The 20,408-nt window shown below is 38.8% G+C and overlaps 1 protein-coding gene across 2 annotated transcripts in view; it reads right to left on the bottom strand.

The window, feature by feature from the left end:
* Positions 1–2,781, bottom strand: part of LOC149805524 (uncharacterized) — a 73,793-nt gene extending 71,012 nt beyond the window's left edge. For both annotated transcript variants that reach the window (XM_089950123.1, XM_089950122.1), the window contains exon 1: positions 2,671–2,781. The gene's annotated coding sequence lies outside the window, so the exon portion shown is untranslated. The remainder of the gene's footprint in view (positions 1–2,670) is intronic.
* Positions 2,782–20,408: the final 17,627 nt, after the last annotated feature.

Here is a 20,408-nt window from a genome sequence, read left to right as displayed (position 1 = left end):
TGTATGGACTATGGACTGGAAGCGTGAATGTAGGCTATTTTATATGCTGTTAACCAAGGACCAGTATTGCAGTAGATAACGAAACTAGGGATCAGTTACGGATTTTGATACTCTTATATGCTGAAGCCCAATTATCCCTCCAAGCATGAATGTTAAGTTTACAAATAAACTCAATAACGTGCACACAAGATGAAAGGAAAAGCGCGTAGCTAACACTCTGTTGCAAGCCTATGAAAAGTAAACACTACAGGGTGGTATAGCCGGCAAAGAGAGCAGCTGCAAGAAAACTGCTGTTGGAGTCGGCGGGGATTTGGTCATTTTATTTCAAAGGACAAGCCTCACTTGCTGATTAAGTAGAAATGTATTTATTAACTTGTGATTTTATGTAACATAAGATATTCATTCCAACAGAAAAAAGGATCTGGAATTTTGTAAAGCCTCTCGTGTATTTAATAAACTTGGCAATACACTTGTTCATATTTTAACCTGATGTACTTTTCTTTTTCTATGTATGTATGTATGTATGTGTGTGTGTGTGTGCGCGTGCGTGCGTGCGTGCATGCATGCATGTATGTATGTATACATACATGTATGTAGTGCTTCAAGCCACCTCAGCAAAAAAAGTGTCCTTGTAATGCAAACTAAAGATTGTGCTCTAAACAATATACACTTTCATGATGGCAATAGTTAAAGCGTATGTAGACGGGGGCGTAGGAGTTGGGTGTGGAGACGGTCACAGTTTTCATGATTAATCCTCAGTAAGCTGACATAATATGAGTACTCATGAATATTTCTCTTTACCTCCGTCCGTCTGTCTCTTCTCCTTGTAACATCAATTCCTGCATATCTGGTATCCTGTTTCATTATAACAATGAGGAGAAAATACTGTGAAGAAACAATAACCCACAGATGTGAGATGTCAGTGATCTGTAGTGGCGAGCAATTTAGGCTTAGACCCAATCGGCCGCTGGGGGTCCTAGCAAGAATGAATTGACGACAGGGAAGGTTTAGAGTTTTGTATGTCGACCCTGGTAGAACAACTGTATCGGGTTGGGTAAGAAATTAAAAAAAAGAAAGACATGTTACTGTGTTACAGCTTCCAAATCTTTGTTCTGAAAGCTACATCAATGGGATAGGTAAATCATTAAGTTAACTGACAAAAGTAATCATACTGAGGCTAAATTAAAAAATGTTCTGGTTCCAATGAAAACCACAGGTCTCTCCCCCACCCCCATACACACACACACACTCCCGAAAATGAAATGGTTGGTACCTAATCTAGTCAAACTTCTCAAGTGGAAAGTTATGACACAAAAGTGGTTATCCTATTCTGGATTTTGCCATGCTAATATAATTACGCTTTGAAATCGCTATTAATCAAAGTTTTGCTGTTAGGTCTGGTAGTCCTTCCATGGATTCAGATTATTCTGATTTGCAATGCTACGTCATCGCAGTTGTTCTCATTCTTACTTGTATCTCATAACTATTTGGTACGAATCATGGGGAAATAAAGTATCTCAACAGAATTACTTTGCATAAATCATCAGGAATATTTCAGCACAGTATCTCAACATGATTATTTGGTATGAATCCTGGGAATATTTCAGCATCTTCATTATAAAGCATAAACAACATTATATATATATATATATATATATATATATATATATATATATATATATATATATATATATATATATTTCAATTATTTATCTGGAATCTCAGAATTTATGCCTAAGTCACTGACGACTTTTGTCAATTTAGTGGTATGCATGTTAAAGTCGATTTTCCTTTTATGTAAAAATGAAATTTAGATCTATTGCGCATGTGAATAATTATGAAACATATAAACACGTGAACATTTTTACACGTAGTACTGATTACACCGTACACTGATGACACGAACTTATGTGAAAACATGCGCAAGCCTAATTCTTGTCACAGATAAAAGGGCCAGCCAGTAAATTTCTTAAGGCGAACTATTTCTAACTCGATTGATAGTTTTACTCCCAATTTGCCATGAAGTAGGCAAATAATATAGCAGACATACCCCCTCGATCAGGTTTAAAAGATATTTACTTTCCTGTTACTGCCTTGCTCGGTGGGAGTTGGGGTTGGGATTGATTAGAGGCGGATGGTGGGGTGGTGTTCTATGAAAGACAACATAAGGTTGACCTAGTTACACAGATAATTTTTCTCGCAGACCAACCTGATTGGAGTACGCGTACACTCATTTATAACACCAACTTTTACGATGCGGTAATATTCTAATCTATGTGGATGCATACCGGTCTGAACTAATTTATCAATGTCCATACGTTACTGCGCTACGTAGCCGGGTCTTTAATCTACATGTTATCAGTAAGGTCATGTTTAGCCGTATTGTAAGCGTAGAATTTATAAACAAAACGCATATATGAGAAGTACAGAATGCACTGAATAGACCCATTAATGTGGCTATTTGGCTGCTAATGTGACTTTTACACAGTATGACAGCTAACCAGAAACGCCATTTCCGCAATCATTCTGCAGTAGGCCTATGTAATGTAATTAACGTATCAAGACCCTGTCCTTTGAGTGCAGGTTAACCTATATGTCATTCACAAACTATCCAATGCAAACATACACAAAAAGAACAGGCATTATTTAAAAAAGCTTAATAAAGCCTACCTTTGATCGTTATTCCCAACTGCTGACACAATCCACAGGAAACAACCTGTTTAACAAAACTTTAATTCTGCCAGTCAATCACAAAACTTCCACGATTTATGTCCGCAAACAGGTCACATGATATAAATATTTGAAAGGGAAGTAACTCCATAAGAGTTCGGTGCCAAATTACTTCGGTCAAGAAATCGGATTTCAATACATAAATCGTGATATTCGTGTGCTGTCTTTATGCGCTGAAAATGTGTGAAGATTAACAATATTTTTGTTTCAGTTCCTGACATTGTTTTCTTGAGTATTTCATATGCACACACATGTTCTTGCCTCAAAGTAACATTATCAGGTCATTCCGATTTTCAATTTGTTAAACCAGTTCTCTAATCATTTTTAAAATGATTAAAATAGTTCATGAACAGAAAGACACAATTTTAGAGTGTTGACTCCTGGTACATAAACCAAAAGATTATGCAATTTAAATGATCGAGATGTCAAAACAATATATATAAAATTATGAAACATATAGACACGTGAAAATTTATATAGCCTCAACATTTTTATAGCAAACCCTGGGACGATAAAGCCTCAATGGAAATCGCAGTCAAAAAGGTCGTGGGACTATATAGCCTCAAACGGGAATTGAATATGGGGAATATTGGGTCTGTGTAGCGACAAGGGAAAGTGGGTTTGTTGTATAGCGATAATAGGAATGGAACAGGTGAGGTAACGTCACGGTACTGGAGATTGGTAACAATGTAGCAAGGGTCTGACCTGAATATGCGCTACTCTAGGGAGACACAAATACAGGAGAGATATGGACAAAGACACACAAATATGGAAAAGAGAATAAATATATTTTCGAGGCATATGAGTGGCCCTAAAACGGCCTTTGGTTTTGTGTTAACACCATTCCGTTAACATAGAGGGTTCTATGCTGTTCTATGGTTTAACGCAATTTTTCAGCACAAGATAGGCCATAAATGGCGGACAGTATAACTGATGGAGGAAGAACCCTGGAAAACCCAGGGAAGAACCACCGACCCACGAGAAGCTACTGGTAGGCTTTCCCACGTACCCACGCTAGCCGAGCCTTGGACACGAACCCACGAAGTCAGAGGTGAGATGGCAGTGATCCGGAACGGTGAGCGCTTTAGACCACGCGGCCACTCGGGGCCCCTTAACATAGAGGGCATCGCATAAGTCTTCACTTCTTCTGACTTCTGGACCGTAGATGAGGACTCTCTTCAGACAGCCTTGTCTCTCCACACATATTCTTCTTTTCCAAACGCTCGTATCGGTGATCCGTTTAATTGTCCATGATGATGTGACATACATGGTTAAGTCCGTACGGAACAGCATCGATAATACGAGGGTACATGATTCAACGTTAGTCCACATCTTGTGACGAGAACAGGTGAAACGAATGCAGTGAACCGCTGTTATTTATAGTGGTAGAGCGGATCGAAACGGATTGAGGTTTCTTTTTCACCAATCCTAACACGCGTTACATAATTCAGTCACAGTGTGGAGTCTGTCTTCCAGTCTGAACAGAGCTGACTGTGACGTCACATTTCATATATATATATATATATATATATATATATATATATATATATATATATATATATATATATATATATATATATATACGCTAGCGCCTGTACGCAGTGATTCATTGCGACAGAGTTTTCAAATATGACGGAAACTAAGTAGACGATGAATTGGGGTGCACAGGCCGTGGAGACGAGGAGCGATGACATAGCAGCGGCTACCAAAGTCAACACAGTTTTACTTGCAGAAGACACCGATTTTAATTAGGATTTAGGGGATTTTTTCTCGTCTTCACAAGAATTTGTTCCTGTACCAGTATCTTCGCCGCCTTCTCCTTCCTTGCCACACGTCCAGGATTTTAGACAGAGACAGAAAGAAGAATTGGAGAAAGTTGTACAGCAGCAAAAAGAAGCAGAACAAGCTTTCCTCCTTCAACAGCAACAGCAGGAAGAAGAGACAAGAAGAAGGAAACGACAGGAAAAAAAAATCAGCAGCAGAGAAGAAACAAGGTCTAGGAGAGAAGGTGGAGAGTGCAAGTCAAATGGTGACGGAACTATTAAACATTTTAGCAGAGTTAAGGACTCTGAAACAAATGTATCATACTTCTTTAATGCGACCCAAGAGGAAAAGACCTTCCCCTTGTCAAAAAACCCAAACCTGTTACTACGCCTGAGATATCCACCCTAGTGACTTCTACCAAATCATCAACAGGAGCCATTCCAGAAGTAGGCCTTGGCCGTGGCAAAGGCTTAAGGCAGTCAAAGCTGATTGTGTTTTTGTCTTTTTATAGAAGAAGAAAAAACAAACAAACAAACAAACAAACAAAAACCACTCGGCGATCCTTTTCAGAGCTACCCTCTTCTTTCGAAAAGAGATAGCATTCATTTTGCCAAAATCAATTAAAACTCAAAATCCCTTTTTTCCCCATGATGTACGTGTGTGAGTGCGTGAGTGTAGATCCTTATTCTAAAAATTAAAACCATGAGACATTTACGTTTTATGGCTGGTCTATTCTGGTTCAAATTTTACAATGCAGTATCACAACACAAAACATTAAATCGTTCGTAGACTTATTATGTGTCTTTGTTCACTCTCTCTGGGTTTTTTAAAAGAAATTAATTTCTTCACTTTCACAGGTTTTCCTCCTGCTCTTCTTCCTCACTTTCTTCTCGTCTTTTTCTTCTTCTCTTTTTTCTCTTCCTGGATGTGTCTATGTTCTTCCTTTTTGGAGGGAACCTCTTCTTCTTCCTGTTCGGAATCCTTCTCTCCCTCTTGCCCCTGTTGTTTATTAGGACAGTCTGAAGACAAATATCCTTTCTCTTGACAATGATAACAGGTATCTTGACTGTTGTCTCTTCTGACACCTGTCTTCCATCTTTATGGTCGGTTTGAGAGTGAAATTAATACTGGAAGGGAAGACAATTGCCTTTATATAGGGAAGACCCTGGTCTGACATTGATATAGGGACTCACAGGTTTTAAAATGTAATCATTTGACTATCTGCTGTTAAGATGAAACGATCGCATCATTTCGTGGAGAAAGGAGAAGAAAGTAAGAGGCAGAAACGTGACTTATCGCCTCGTACAGTAGCTGTAGTCTTGGCACAGATTCATGCCAGTGATATTTAGGATGATATGAGTGAGCAAGAATCCAGACCCAGAGATTCTACATCCAATCAAAATCTACCAGTAAACCCTCAAAAATACTATCACATTCGAGAGGCGGGAAAACACCCCTCTAGAAAATTTAGAACTACGGCATACACGTACACGGTGAAGGTCAAAGATTTCAAGTCCGACGCACCGCTGAAGAAAGCAGAAGGGTTCACCACCGAGGTGTGGGATTCTTTGTTAATCATACTGAAACGACAATGTGACGCCAAAGAAGACGATCGCTTGAGACTTTCCATTCATCACGACAGTCTGAAGTCCCCCATTTGGATCGAGTTTAGCAGCATGAACGGCGTTTGGGGGTGCCCGCGTTTCAGGCCTAAAAACTCATGTTATTATTTCACAAAAGCAATTTTTTAAATGAATAATGAAAAAACTAAATTCGTGCGCCTAATCGCGAAAGTTGATCTAATCTAGACATAATCAGTGTTTGCAGTAGCATACCAATCGAGATTCCGATACTCTGGCCCCGCGCGGTCATGGTCGGCCTTAGGCCCCGCGTACTCCTAACGCCGCCTCTGTTTAGCAACCCAGCAGAACTGACACCTTCCAAAGTCATGACAAGATTCAACATGCGCAACAATCCAACGCCAAATTTCACATCACCGATGGAAAAGAGATAATGTTAATGACCTACGTTTCTCTTACCAAAGGGACCGGACAACGCAGAAAAGTGTTACTGGTGGAAGATCTTCGTAGCATCAAGCGTAGCCTCGTCCAAATTAACAATCCTCAAGACCAGATGTGTTTAGCCCGTGCCATCGTGGTGGGACGAACGTATGCCGACAAGAACGACACGGCAAAATGGAATAGGGCCAAGAAAACTATTCGACAATCGGACCGAGCCAAACAACGAAGAGAAGCAGAACTCCTGGGCTATCCAAAGACACACCCTGTGGCATTACTGAAATGCAAAAATTACTAGATGTCCTGGCTCCATGCTACATTTTGAAAGTGCATCCTCAAGAAGTGCGTGGACCTCTGTTGTTTCGAGGCAAATATTTCAAAGACGGAAAATACATTCACGTCTATCATCACGATGAACATTTCGATGCCATTACCAGTATCACCGGATTCCTTGGATACGGTTATTATTATGAGAAATGTGACTATGGCTATAAAAATCGAGAGCAACACAAGCATTGTGGATCAAAATGTGAGGGGTGTTTGGCCTCTCAACCCCCTCTTGATGAAGGACAAGAACGAGTGCATTGCCCAGCTAGAATGGGAACGTTTGTCAGACCTGCCTGTTGCCAACATCTGAAGACGCAAGGTTGAGCCCTACTTGTGAACAAGGTATAAGTACCAAGTTACACATTTGTCCAGGAAAGAAATTATGTGACATTTCTCGCCACCAATACTTCATTAAAAATACCAACCACAGCAAGAGGAAGATGACCAGAAGAAAGGGAATTTCATTTTTTTTTCTTCTTTCGATTTTGAATGTATGCATGAGACCGGTATTCATATTCTTAATTTCTGCCATGGCACATCGAGCGTGAGAGAAGTGCCCCAAGAAACTATCTTTAGTCATTGCCATCACTGCAGCAAGATTCCTGGAGGAGGTGAAATAAAAATTCGGGGACCGAACACGTTGGCCGATTTCGCCCGATGGATCTTAGAACCCATCGACGAGACGTGGAGCCAAAAGGACATCGAACGTTAAGGAGATTGTCATCCTCATGCCACGGTGATGGCTCACAATTTCTCGGGATACGATGACAGTTTCTTTTGAGATACTATACGGAACAAAGTATCGAACGTCCTAAAGTGACTTTTAACGGAGCCAAAATCTTTCCCATGCAAGAGGGAAAAGTGCAGATTAAAGATTTTATGAGTTACTTGGCCATGCCTTTGAGTCGAATGCCTAAAACATTTGGAATGACAGAAATGGTCAAAGGTTATTTTCCGCATTTTTTCAATACCGAAGCCAATCAACATGCCGTTCTACGTCATTATCCTGAGGCTCACTACTACGACCCCGACAACATGCGTACGAAACAACGAGATGCTTTCTACGCTTGGTACCAGACTCAAGCCTCGGACTTAGAGAACTCCAAGAATGTGTACGAATTTAACGAGTGCTTATTTCACGGATGTCCCCTCTGTTACCCTCAACGTGACACTAAAAATCAATTTTGACAACGGACCTTGGAAGACTTGTACCAGGCTACTTGTCAGCGGCGCTTGAAGTTAGTCCAGCAAGGATACCAAGTGGTGGAAATGTGGAAACACGAGTACGATCACCGTTTGAAAACAAACCGATTCAGAATTTAAACGCATCGTGGAAAGTTACAAGTTGGTGGACCCACTCAATCCACGGGATATTTTGTACGGAGAACGAACGAATGCCACCTGTTTGCTGTACCATGCCGACGAGGAGAAAGGAGAAGAAATCAAATACTTGGACGTGTGTTCGCTGTATCCTTACGTGCGCAAAATTTGTCACTTTTCCTCAAGGCACCCGCAATTGCTGACGGAACACATCGATATACACAACATTCGACAAAACAAAGGATTGTTTAAATACAAAGTCTTGCCTCCCACGGACTTGTACTTTCCCGTTTTACCTCACCATTGCCAAGGAAAACTGACCTTTCCCTTGTTCCATACTTGTGCCAAAACGTGCTACCAAGACCGATATTGTCAACACACCCTGGAAGAACGTGATTTGACGGGAACGTGGGTCAGCGTGGAATCGTTTAAAGCTCTGTACCTGGGATATCAACTGTTAGAAGTGTACGAAATTTACCACTTTCCCCAAGACAGAAAAATACAACAAGGGCAATAAGACTCAAAAAGGCATTTTCACAGACTACGTGGATGCCTTTTTGAAACTGAAACAAGAAGCCAGTGGCTATCCTTCCTGGTGCCACACTCCCAAAGACCAAAAGAAATTCAAACAGAAATTCTAGGAAGAGGAAGACCTCACTTAAGAACACGTGGAGAAAAACGAATGAAGGTGATCGTTTGCCAAAGTGATATTAAACTGCTTGTGGGGTAAAATGGCACAACGACCGTGTTTACCCAAGATGGAGTATTTGTCCGAACCTTCCCACTACTTCTAGATGATTAACGACAAAACCAAATACATCAAACACGTGAACGTCCTTCGTGAGGATTTGTTCCTGGTCAATTACGAAGAAGAACTGGGTTTTTTAGAAGCTGACGAATTTGGAAATGTCATCACTGCGGCGTACGTGACAGCTCATGCTCGCTTAAAATTGTACGAAGTTTTAAAACTGTTAGGAGATCGTGCGCTGGATTTAGACACGGACAGTTGGATCTACATCGATCGCATACACGAACATCACCAATGGAAACTTTATTTCTGGGAGACCTATGCAGTATTGAGGGATACACAGGACAGAGAAGGGAAAGGTTCAGCACTCCTCAAAATATCAAGCCGTTCCTGTATCCATTCTCCGAGGGGTAACCTCGGCCCTTCTAAGGGCTACCAAATATTGCCATTAAAAAAAAAATTCAATTTGCCTCGAAATCTCGACTTGATAATACTACTGATAACCTAATATGATAATCTGACCACCGTACTAAGTCAAGACCACAATTCCTGACTCGATGTTCAACATTTTGTAAGGGTCATGCAGATCTATTTGTTTAAAATAATGTACACTATGTGCTATTGAAATTATTTTTAGCTAGGAAAATTTTAAACTAAAATACGTGACCCTAATTGCAATTGTGGCTAACACAGAATTGGTAATAGGGATTAACCACTATATAGGCAACTGGGTTGAATTTGATAATATAAACTTTGGGCGTATTTCAGGTGCATTCTGGCGATGTTTGGTCTTCCTTCCTGGTCCCTCTCCTCCCAGCCAGCTTGGACATTAAAGATGAATGTGTGGGCCGATTCCCACTCGTCTATAAATCAGGTGCCCCGAAAAGCGTGTATGCACGAAACCGGAGTGACGTCATAAGAACAGTGCCCAATCCTACGAGACATCTTCTTATCTTGCAGTATACAGACATTTATTTACATTGAGTGGGTGTTGGGTCCAATCCCACTCATGACAGCCTTTCCATACAATGCATTGGGGAAAGTGGCATCATTCCTTCTCCCTCGAAAAATTTAATCAACCCCATGTGGGGGAAGTAACTAGTCGTGCATGCCCAAATTGGCGCAAATGACTTTAATCCAATTGAGTCAGTTAGTCAGCCAGTCTGACCATCCATTGTTGACTCGTTCACCTTTAAAGATGCCTTCTAACTTAGCTAAACTAAACAAAGCCTACATGCATTTGCACCGTGTCAGGCAAAGCCTGATACACAAACCTGAAGAGATAGAGAATGTCAGGATGTTGAAAGTGGCTGACGACCTGATAGAAGAGGTCTTCAGTGGAGAAATAAGAAGGAAAAAGAAGAATGGACAGAGAAGAACAGACTTCAGAAGCAGAGAGAGCAGCAGCAACAAGAACAGGAACCAGACAGAAGTTTCGTCAACTGCCGTGTGGACACAGAGGAGTTCTCCTTCTCTTTCCAAAGAAGCATACCCTATCCTGTGGGAAAACCTGCCATAAGGGGATGTAATCTTAGACTATGAAAAAATGCCATAATCTCCTTCCACAAAAAAACAGCCCTGTTCAGCACTACCCAGATCTCTAGAAAAGAGACTACTGAAATTGCCAATTGGTATGAGTGTGGAGTAGTGCGACTATAAACACTCACGCCCGTACTGATATGTGTGTGTTTGTATACATTCATGTACATTTGTGTGGATAGTATATTTGTGTTTTGTATGTGTTCGCGTACGTTTGTGTGAATAGTATATTTGGGGTTTGTATGCATTCGAGTACATTTGTGTGCATAGTCGACTGTGTGTTTGTATGCGTTCGTATACGTTTATGTGGATGGTATAGTTGGTGTTTGTATGCGTTAACATACGTTTGTGTGGATAGTATATTTGGAGTTTGTTTTTTCCTCTTCCCTCTATGTGAATAGAATATTTTGGGCTTGTTTTTTCTTCTTCCCTCTGTGGAAATCGTGTGTGTATTTGTATGCGTTAGCGTACGTCTGTGTGGATAGTCGAGTGTGTGTTTGTATGCATTCGCGTACGTTTGTGTGGATAGTAGAGTATATGTTTGCACTTTTGTACGTTTGTGTGGATAGTATATTTGGGGTTTGTATGCGTTCAGGTACATTTGTGTGGATAGTATATTTGGGGTTTGTTATATCATCGGGGGGAGTCTGTAATGTATTTTCCCATTTAGGCAATGTCATCCCCTATAGCTACTCATATAGATAGTCCTGCATTCTGCACTTCTCATGGCCTTCGTCACATGTCTCTTCTGAGACCACTCCGGTGGCCTAAGTAGTTAGAGCGTCCGCCTTGGATGCGGGAGGTGGCGGGTTCCAACCCTGGCCGAGTCATACCAGAAATGGTACTAACAGCTGCCTCTCCTGGCGCTCATCATTAAGAGGTTAGTGTTAGGACTGGTCGGCCTGCTGTCAGGATAATGAGACTGGGTGGGACATCATGCTGCATGGAAGCATGCAATTCTGTACGATGTGTTGTACTCAGTATTCCTTGTGCTGATGGAGGTTTTCTGTTTCAAGAAGAAAAAAATTCTTTAACTCTTTCTTCTTCATGTAATAATAACATTCATGGTTTTCTGTTTTTAATGGTTGTCAACTGAACACAGTTAGATGGAAATCCCTAGGAGAGCACCAAACCGAAGATGGACATATATTATACTATAGTGGAGAGTGTGACAAGTCCATAAATGGAGTAGGCTTCCTTGTAAACAAAGCCATCAAGGGATCTGTGCTGGAATGCTGTCCCATATCTAGCAGAATCATTTCCATTCGTTTGAAAGCATCTCCCTTTAACATCACAATTATCCAAGTCTATGCTCCAACTACCGATCATGATGATGAAGAAATAGAGGAGTTTTACAACAAACTACAGGGTATTCTAAACACGGTCAGTAAGAAAGATATCCTCATTGTCCAATGAGACTGGAATGCCAAAGTTGGCAAAGATGCTCTAAAAGACTGGGAGGTAAATTGTGGACCTTCTTACAATGAGCTTACCAATGAAAGAGGGAGACGGCTGCTCGAGTTCGCAAGCTACAACAACTTGTTACTAGCCAACACCCTGGGACAACATAAAGCTTCACGATGCTGGACATGGCACTCACCAAATGGAATCCATCACAACCAGATCGACTACATACTGGTTCAAAACCATTACCGATCTGGCATCAATAGAGCAAAAACAAGGACATTCCCAGGTGCTGATGTTGGGAGTGATCATGACCTCGTGATTATGAACTTCCGAGTGAGGCTGAAGAAAATTAACAAGCCAAAGAACATCAGGCTCAAATTCAACCTTGAACAACTGAAGGACCCTAACATCTGCAAGTCATTCCAAGCCACAATTGGAGGAAAATTTGCTCCACTCCTTGTGATGGATGGTGATGTCAATGAGATGACAGACACCTTCAACACAGTCATGACAGCAACTGCCAAGGACATCATTGGCCTCCATCGCCCGAAGAAAAAACCCTGGGTTACAGAAAAGATTCTCAAGTTGTGTGATGCCCGAAGAGAACTAAAAAACACCAGACTCACAACAGGGGCATTGAAGTATAGAGAAATAAACAAGAATATCAGAAAAAACTTGAGCAAAGCAAAAGAAAATTGGATTGGACAAAAGTGCACAGAAATGGAGAACAGTCTGATAAAGAATAACAGCAAAAAGGCATTCCAAATTGTGAAAGACCTCACCAGACAGAAACAACCAAGAGTCAGTACCATTCAAGACAAAAATGGAAAATGCCTCACAGAAGCGAGTGACATTGCAGAAAGATGGACTGAGTATTGCAAAGAACTCAACAACCATCAGTCCACAGGAGACCCAGAGGTGCTTTAAGTTCCAAACTCCTCAAATGATGATGACTTCCCCATTCTCAAAGAAGAGGTGGAGTCAGCAATAACAGCACTGAAGAATGGGAAGGCAGCTGGAGTAGACAACATCCCAGCTGAACTTATCAAGAATGGGGGAGAATCAGTGAAAGAGCTACTAACAAAAATCTGCAATAAGATCTGGCAGACAGGTGAATGGCCAACACAATGGACCCAGTCACTGATTATAACACTTCCCAAAAAAGGCAATCTCCAGCTGTGCCAAAATTACAGAACTATCAGTTTCATCAGCCATGCTAGTAAGGTAATGCTGAAGATCATCTTGAACAGACTGAAACCACAAGCAGAAGAAATAATCGCTGAAGAACAGGCCAGGTTCCAGAGTGGAAGAAGCACAACAGGACAAATATTCAATCTCAGGGTTCTGTGCGAAAAGTACTCGCAACACCAACAAGACATCTATCATGTGTTCATAGATTTCAAAAAGGCCTTTGACAGAGTGTGGCATGAGGCATTGTGGGCCACAATGAAGAAGTATAACATGGGTCAAAAGCTAACCAATACCATCAAGCAGCTGTACGCCAAGGCTACCAGTGCAGTAATTGCCCAAGGTGCTGTTGGGGACTGGTTCCAGACAACAGTGGGAGTGCATCAAGGCTGTCTCCTGTCACCCACGCTTTTCAACATCTACTTAGAGCGCATCATGAATGAAGCCCTGGAGGGCGTAACATCACCAACCTCCGCTTTGCAGACGACATTGATGGGCTGGCAGGCAGTGAAGACAAGCTAGCCACCTTAGTGAAGAACCTGGATGAAACATCTTCCAGATTTGACATGGAGATAAGTGCTGAGAAGACAAAACTGATGACAAATAGTGGCAAACAAATCTCAGCCAAGATTAAAGCCAGAGGACATGAACTGGAAACAGTGAGCCAGTTCAAATATCTTGGTTCCATAATCACTGAAGAGGGATCAAGAGCAGGAATTTTGTCAAGAGCAGCACAAACAATGGCAGCTTTGTCAAAGCTAAGACCCATCTGGAGAGACAAGAATATCTGTCTGAAAACTAAAATCAGACTATTGCGAGCTCTAGTCATCTCAGTCTTTTTGTACTCATGTGAGGCATGGACCCTGACAGCAGAATTACAACAAAGAATCCAGTCACTTGAAATGAGATGCTACAGAACCATCCTTGGCATCTCTTACATGGACCACATCACAAATGAAGAAGTGCGTAACACCATCTGGCGCGAAGTAGGTCAATATGAGGACCTCCTCACCACCATCAAAAAGAGAAAGCTGAAATGGTATGGCCATGTCACTAGAGCCAACAGTCTATCCACAACAGTCCTGCAGGGCAGCGTCCAGGGTGGCAGAAGGAGAGGCAGACAGAGAAAAATGTGGACTGACAACATCACAGAATGGACCAGGAAAAGTTTTGCGGAGACACAGGCATTGGCACATGATCGAGACAAGTTGAGGGAACTGTTCAGATGTTCAGCAGCACAGTGCTTCAACGACCACACTAGGTCATGAGACTGATAATGATGATGATGAACTGAACACTCTGGAAAGCAATTTAACTTAAACATGATGGTCAGAACCCACGATCAAAGCACTGGTGCAAAACATGTTACCTTGACCCCAAGGTCAAAATACTGAACAAGCATATCACAGAATGATTTGTCTCAGGTTTGGAATGATCCATGCAATATACTAACAAAATCTATCAATGGTTTTAAGAAATATAAGCCTATAAAAAAAAAAAAACAACAACCAAAGCTACAAGTGTGACATTGACACAAAGATCAATGAGATGAGAATGTACATCACAGAATAAATTATCTTGGCTTCAAAATGATTGATCCCAAGCATAAAAAAATCCATGAAGGAGTTGAGAAAATATAAGCAAATGAAAAAAATTCAACTAAAACTGTAATGCAAATTTTTATGAGTGTGTCATTAACCTAGAAGTCATAGGAATGAGCAAGTCTGTCATAGAACAAATATTTTCAAAACATAAGTGCAGTGCTAACATCTTTGTCATGGCCTTTGACCTTGAACCTAATATCTTGGACAGAAGATTACCGAACTCATCTTAGATACCATTAAATCATATGCATGTTCAGTCAAATTCATTATTCATATTGTTGTGAGAAAACCCAAGTTATGAAACTAGTTTCATTAAAGTTATTATTTAGGTATATCGACAAAATGAGTTTGATAACATCCATTCATCTGTAAATGCTTGTTTGTGTTATCATGCTCACAAACCATCATAGATTCCACCCTTCTACCCCCCCCCACAAGTTAAGATCTCTTACCTAAAAATCAGTCACAGTACATGCTATCAACTGGCTTATAAAACAAGAGGCCCATGTGGGCCTGATATCACTCAACTGATTTACATAAGATATTTGATATTGTAAGAAGGCTACAGAAGTAAACTTATATCCATGACTTTATATCATGTTGATTTTACCTATCTTATGATATCATGATAAAAAATTGTTCAACAGATAATGGCATAATATACCCAGGCTCTTTCTCATGATCAAAGTCAGATAAGATCTTGATGATATGAATGCATTTACCTAGTTTTATAGAAACTGGATGAGAAATAAAGTCTCAAATCATGATAGGTAATGAAGTCAGCCAATCTGATGTAACATAACTTCATTAATATGCATTAAACTGTTCTTCATTTTCAATATTGTTCAAGATCTTTATGTTATAATCCCTTCTTATTATATGCTATATGCTAATTTTTTCCCCCATTAACTTTACATTGTCGGAATCATTCAGTATTCCCAGATACTGAACACACGTGATAATACACATATAGCATTCACGTGAATAAAGGAACTACTTTCTATTGTAAACAAACAATGACGCAGACACCAGCACTTTTGATTTGTAAACAAATCATATACACTTGCGTAAGAGGCTCTTTACGTTGTGGTTATTTAAATTTGTTTCTGAATGAACTAAAACATGTTTCGTGGACTGCAAAAAAAACCCCCAGCTGTTTTGGCACATTCCGCTTTGATACAATGTTACGGATTTAGGCTAGCTACATTATATATAAGACGAACGATTATGTCCTTACAAATAACATACAAGTGACAAGGAATATACTGTATTCTTTATTTGGTGATAAGAATGGCAAAATAAAATATACTTACAGTTTTACATCCTGAATTTCCTCAGAATGTTTTTTCTTAATTCTGCAAATCCGAATTACATGAGCCATGTCATAGGTTTTCAATCTGGATTACACATTTCGAAAGTGTGATGTAATTTCGACAAGTGCAATTGCATCCTCCTTACTGCACTCAAAATGAAATACACATTAAATTCCATAGCGTCTTTTTGAAAATTGCAATTGAAAGACTTCATATTTTCCCACGTTATGATTTCAAACATTCACTGATAGAAACAAAAACACATCTGCAGACGTAAACACACTTCTCCCACGCCACTTCAATCCGATGTATTTCATGTATAATTTGCACAGATGAATCCAGTCCAAAATCACAAACCTTCATCAAATTGAAACAAAATACCAAAATATATTCACTCCAGATCAAATGGAAAAGTCGTTGCAATGCGCATTCATTCACAATATGACTGCAAATTTCAATTTTAACTAGACACGCCATTTTCTTTTTAAAGTGTCGAGCGCGCGACTAAGTTCAAATTTATCTGGGTGGAGTTATGTGCAAATTAATAATGATGTCATTTTGTAATGTCAAATCTGCGCGTGTGTATTTAGTTTGGAATACGGCATTCATTCATTTACGTTGTTTCTTGTAGTGTATTTTGTTTATATAATTAAACCTTAGGTAGAATAAAAAAATGAACATATAATAAAAAGGTTACTGCATTTGTATGGGAAAATATGAATTCATTTTGTCAGAAGGATATACTACACTCACAAGTTCGTGCAGTATTCATTCCGAAAACTAGTTCCTATTTTCCCATACAAATGCAGTAACCTATAATTCCAATTCTGATAAAAAATGGTTCATAATTATAGTTTTTGACAGGTGATATACTCAGATAATCTGATGCAATTTTGCCTCATTAATATGAATGGATCTTTGCTCATAATAAAAATTGTCCAAAATCTTGATGATACATGTATAAGCAAACATTCCAAATCTGATGAAAAACATGTATGAAATACAACTTGCTGAATGACCACAAGCTCAGCCAGCCAATGAAATTAATCCTCATTAATGTGTGGACCTCACTCATCATTAGACCTATCCAAGATCTTGATGATATAAATATATATTTCCAGTTTCATCAAAAACCTGACCAGAATTGTAGCTTCATGTGGGTAAGAAGCTCAGCTGATCTGATGCAAGTTCTTTAAATTATTATGTGTGATTCATGCTTATTATCAAGTTTATCCAAGATCTAAATGATATAAGCATATATTCCAAGCTTTGATCAAAATCAGATCAGAAATATGTACTCCAGAAGGGTAACAAACCCAACCAATCAGATGAGAGATCACCTACTTAGCATGTGTGGATCCCACTCAACACTCAACTCATCCAAGATGATATAAACAAATATTCCAAGTCCAATCAAAATCAGATCAGAAATATAGTCTCCAGACTGGAAATAAAGTTACCCAGTCAGATGCAAGATCAATCAATTAATATGCATGGATTTTGCTCATTACCAAACAAACCTGAGATCTCATTTATATAAGCCTATGTTCCAAGTCTGTCTGAATTTGGATCCGAAATATGGACTCCAGAATGGTAACAAGCAGTTACTGACAGACAGATGCATGAAGTGTGATTCACAATGAATGCAGGCCCATAATAAATTATACACATGATCTCTCAAACTTTTCAAAACCAAACCAAACCCACAGTATACCAGAATCCCATCATGACTGAATTTCTTCTTTAACATATTTTTCCCCAGTAAACCAAATATCTTTATCTCCAAATACCATAAAAAAAATTTAGTCCTAAATTTAAATTTTACACTGAAAAATCCAACACAAAACTGAAACTCTGTTCAAACTTGGAAATGTATTTTAGCTGTTTAATTCCAGACACATTATGGAACAAATTATTATGGTTAGCAAGTACTCAAGTAGGCTTATCTGTGAGACAAAGACCCAGAAAATATCCCAAGGGCACAAGAAGTTAAAAAAGATTAGGGCTGATAAGAGGCTAATATGAAGTCTCTGCACTATAAAAAAGAGACAGCTTTTAAGGGTAATTATTAATAACTAAATAAATGTAGGTAGGTCATTTAAGGAAGATTAGGTTTATCTGCTTAGTATCTAAATGTGATGGATACTATTCATTTTATACAAGATCAATGGAACTTTTTTGTTTGCTGTTTAAATATCAATGGCTTTATTAGTCAGGCATGTAGCCTCACATTTGATGCTTTGCTGACAGAGACCAACAAAGCAGTATTCTATGCCAGACTCACTCAATTGATCTTGAACTGTGACCATTATGAATTATAAGCAGTATTTAAATATTATGGATATCAGCCTTGATTTAACTGGATTTATAGTGAAGTTATAAAGTATCTCTTTCCTCAAAATGTTTCTTGTGATGAGGAATGCATTTCTATGTGGAACAACTGTATTTGTTCATTTGATAGTATGTGATTTTTAGAAGGAACATGTGTTGTTCACCTAATTATTCTTTAAATACATGTATAAAAAAAAACAAAAGAAAACAATTTTTTTTCTTATTGTGACCTCTTACAGAAGACAATAAAGTTAATTAGATTCTCTCTCTTGTCTAATAAGCACTTAGCAAACGACATTATTTTCACATCTGCAAAACCTCGGAAATCCCATAACTTCTCAAACTGAATTTTCTTGTTGGTCCCCAAGGGCTTTTTTGGTTTTGAGGGGTTCCAATGTATATATACTGCCATGTCGGACAATTCTGCGTGTCTGGTAATTCTGTGCAACAATACGTCATTTCTGTAAACATTGGATCACGTGCTATTTTGGGTCAAAAATCCATTTTGTATCCAGAAAGAACAATCGTACATTAATTAAGAAAAGTGATATTCATAAAGTGTACACAAATATCCCACATTTAGACTCGAAATGCACATAAAAATGTGATTTCTAAATGGCAACGTGAAGACCTACTCCATGACCTTCTTGAACCTGTAACCCAGAAAATTTGATTTACTATGCATCTTTTAGAATCATACAAATAAATACATTATATAAAAGATGGAAATGTGTACCTTGAACCAAACTGTATTTTAATCCAAATTTCCAATTTTGCAAGATGCTGTCCCACATATACAAAATTGTCTGCTACCCAACGTGTCTACATGCCGCTAGAACATAAATTCTCAACAAATTCCCCAGCATATAGTCTGTTTCTAAACTCTGTAGTAATTTTTCCCCATCAACAAGATGTTGTAAACACATTACATCCTATTCATTGTTGTTTCTCTTCCAGTAATAGCTTATTTTTCATAAAATGTTGAACTTTACTAACTTTTTGACAAGATCTGTTTAGTTTGCTCAATATCTCTTGCCATTTATTGGCATTTTTATGTTTAATTTTGTAAAACTAGCTATAAACCTGACCTAATTACTTGACTGAACTGCTGACAGAAACAGTTCAATGTAATATATTTCATTTCTGTAGCCCAATGGATGAAGATTACATCTTTTCGAAGCTATGCGCAGAATAGGCCGACATATCGCGAGTCAGGAAAACGGGGGTGGTATCCTCTGTGTCCAAAATTAATATTATTTTGAACAGAATATTCTGGTGACAATTGCATCTTTTCAAATGGTAAGCATTGCTGTATTTTATTTTTGTCAATCACTAGAATTTGGTATGAATTTTGCTTCAATATTGGAAATGAAAACCTTAGGTGCGCAGAAATGCCCGACAGCAGTGTAATGTTTATACTCAAATAAAGTCACCACCCTCTCACACTATTTTAAGGCTATAAAAAAGCTAATTTCTCTTTGACACTCACTCCTATAAGTTGAGGTGTACATAGCAAATCAAATATGTCTGGAAAGGTGACTTGTCATCAGTGAGTCAGAGTTGCACTTAGGAATAAACAAGCAAACTGGATATGTTATATATATATATATATATATATATATATATATATATATATATATATATATATATATATATATATATATATATATATATATTAAGAGAGAAAGAGAGAGAGAGAGAATAAAAGTAAACCACTTTAAAAATAAATTATGCTTGCCATTTTAAATCTACTTCTATGATAAATCCATCAATTATTTTATAGGTCACATACTGGTATACAAATAGTAATTGCCTTAGAAATAAATAATTAAAGTAAAGTCCCCTTTTGTGGTTCACATTATCTTACAAATATCATTGTCTAATGTCATCTGGTTCAGAGGACAAGAATTCATTCTCGCTGTCTGAGTCCCAAAGAAAATTCTGAACTCTTCCATTGTCATTTGGTCATCATAAAACATTGTCTGACTTGATTCCTTGTCTTGACTGTATGCTCATGTGGAGACTGAGCTTGGGCTCTGTAAGTGTTGCTCTGATCATACAGTCTACAAAATTTATTAAAGAATGAAGCTCCATTGTGTAGAATAATCAAAGGGAGTTC

This window comes from Sinohyriopsis cumingii, chromosome 2, assembly GCF_028554795.1.
Source record: "Sinohyriopsis cumingii isolate HCF-2022 chromosome 2, ASM2855479v2, whole genome shotgun sequence".
In the NCBI taxonomy this organism is placed as follows: Eukaryota; Metazoa; Mollusca; class Bivalvia; order Unionida; family Unionidae; genus Sinohyriopsis; species Sinohyriopsis cumingii.
The sequence above is the reverse complement of the archived record's forward strand: the minus strand, read 5'-3'. Positions and strand labels throughout refer to the sequence as shown.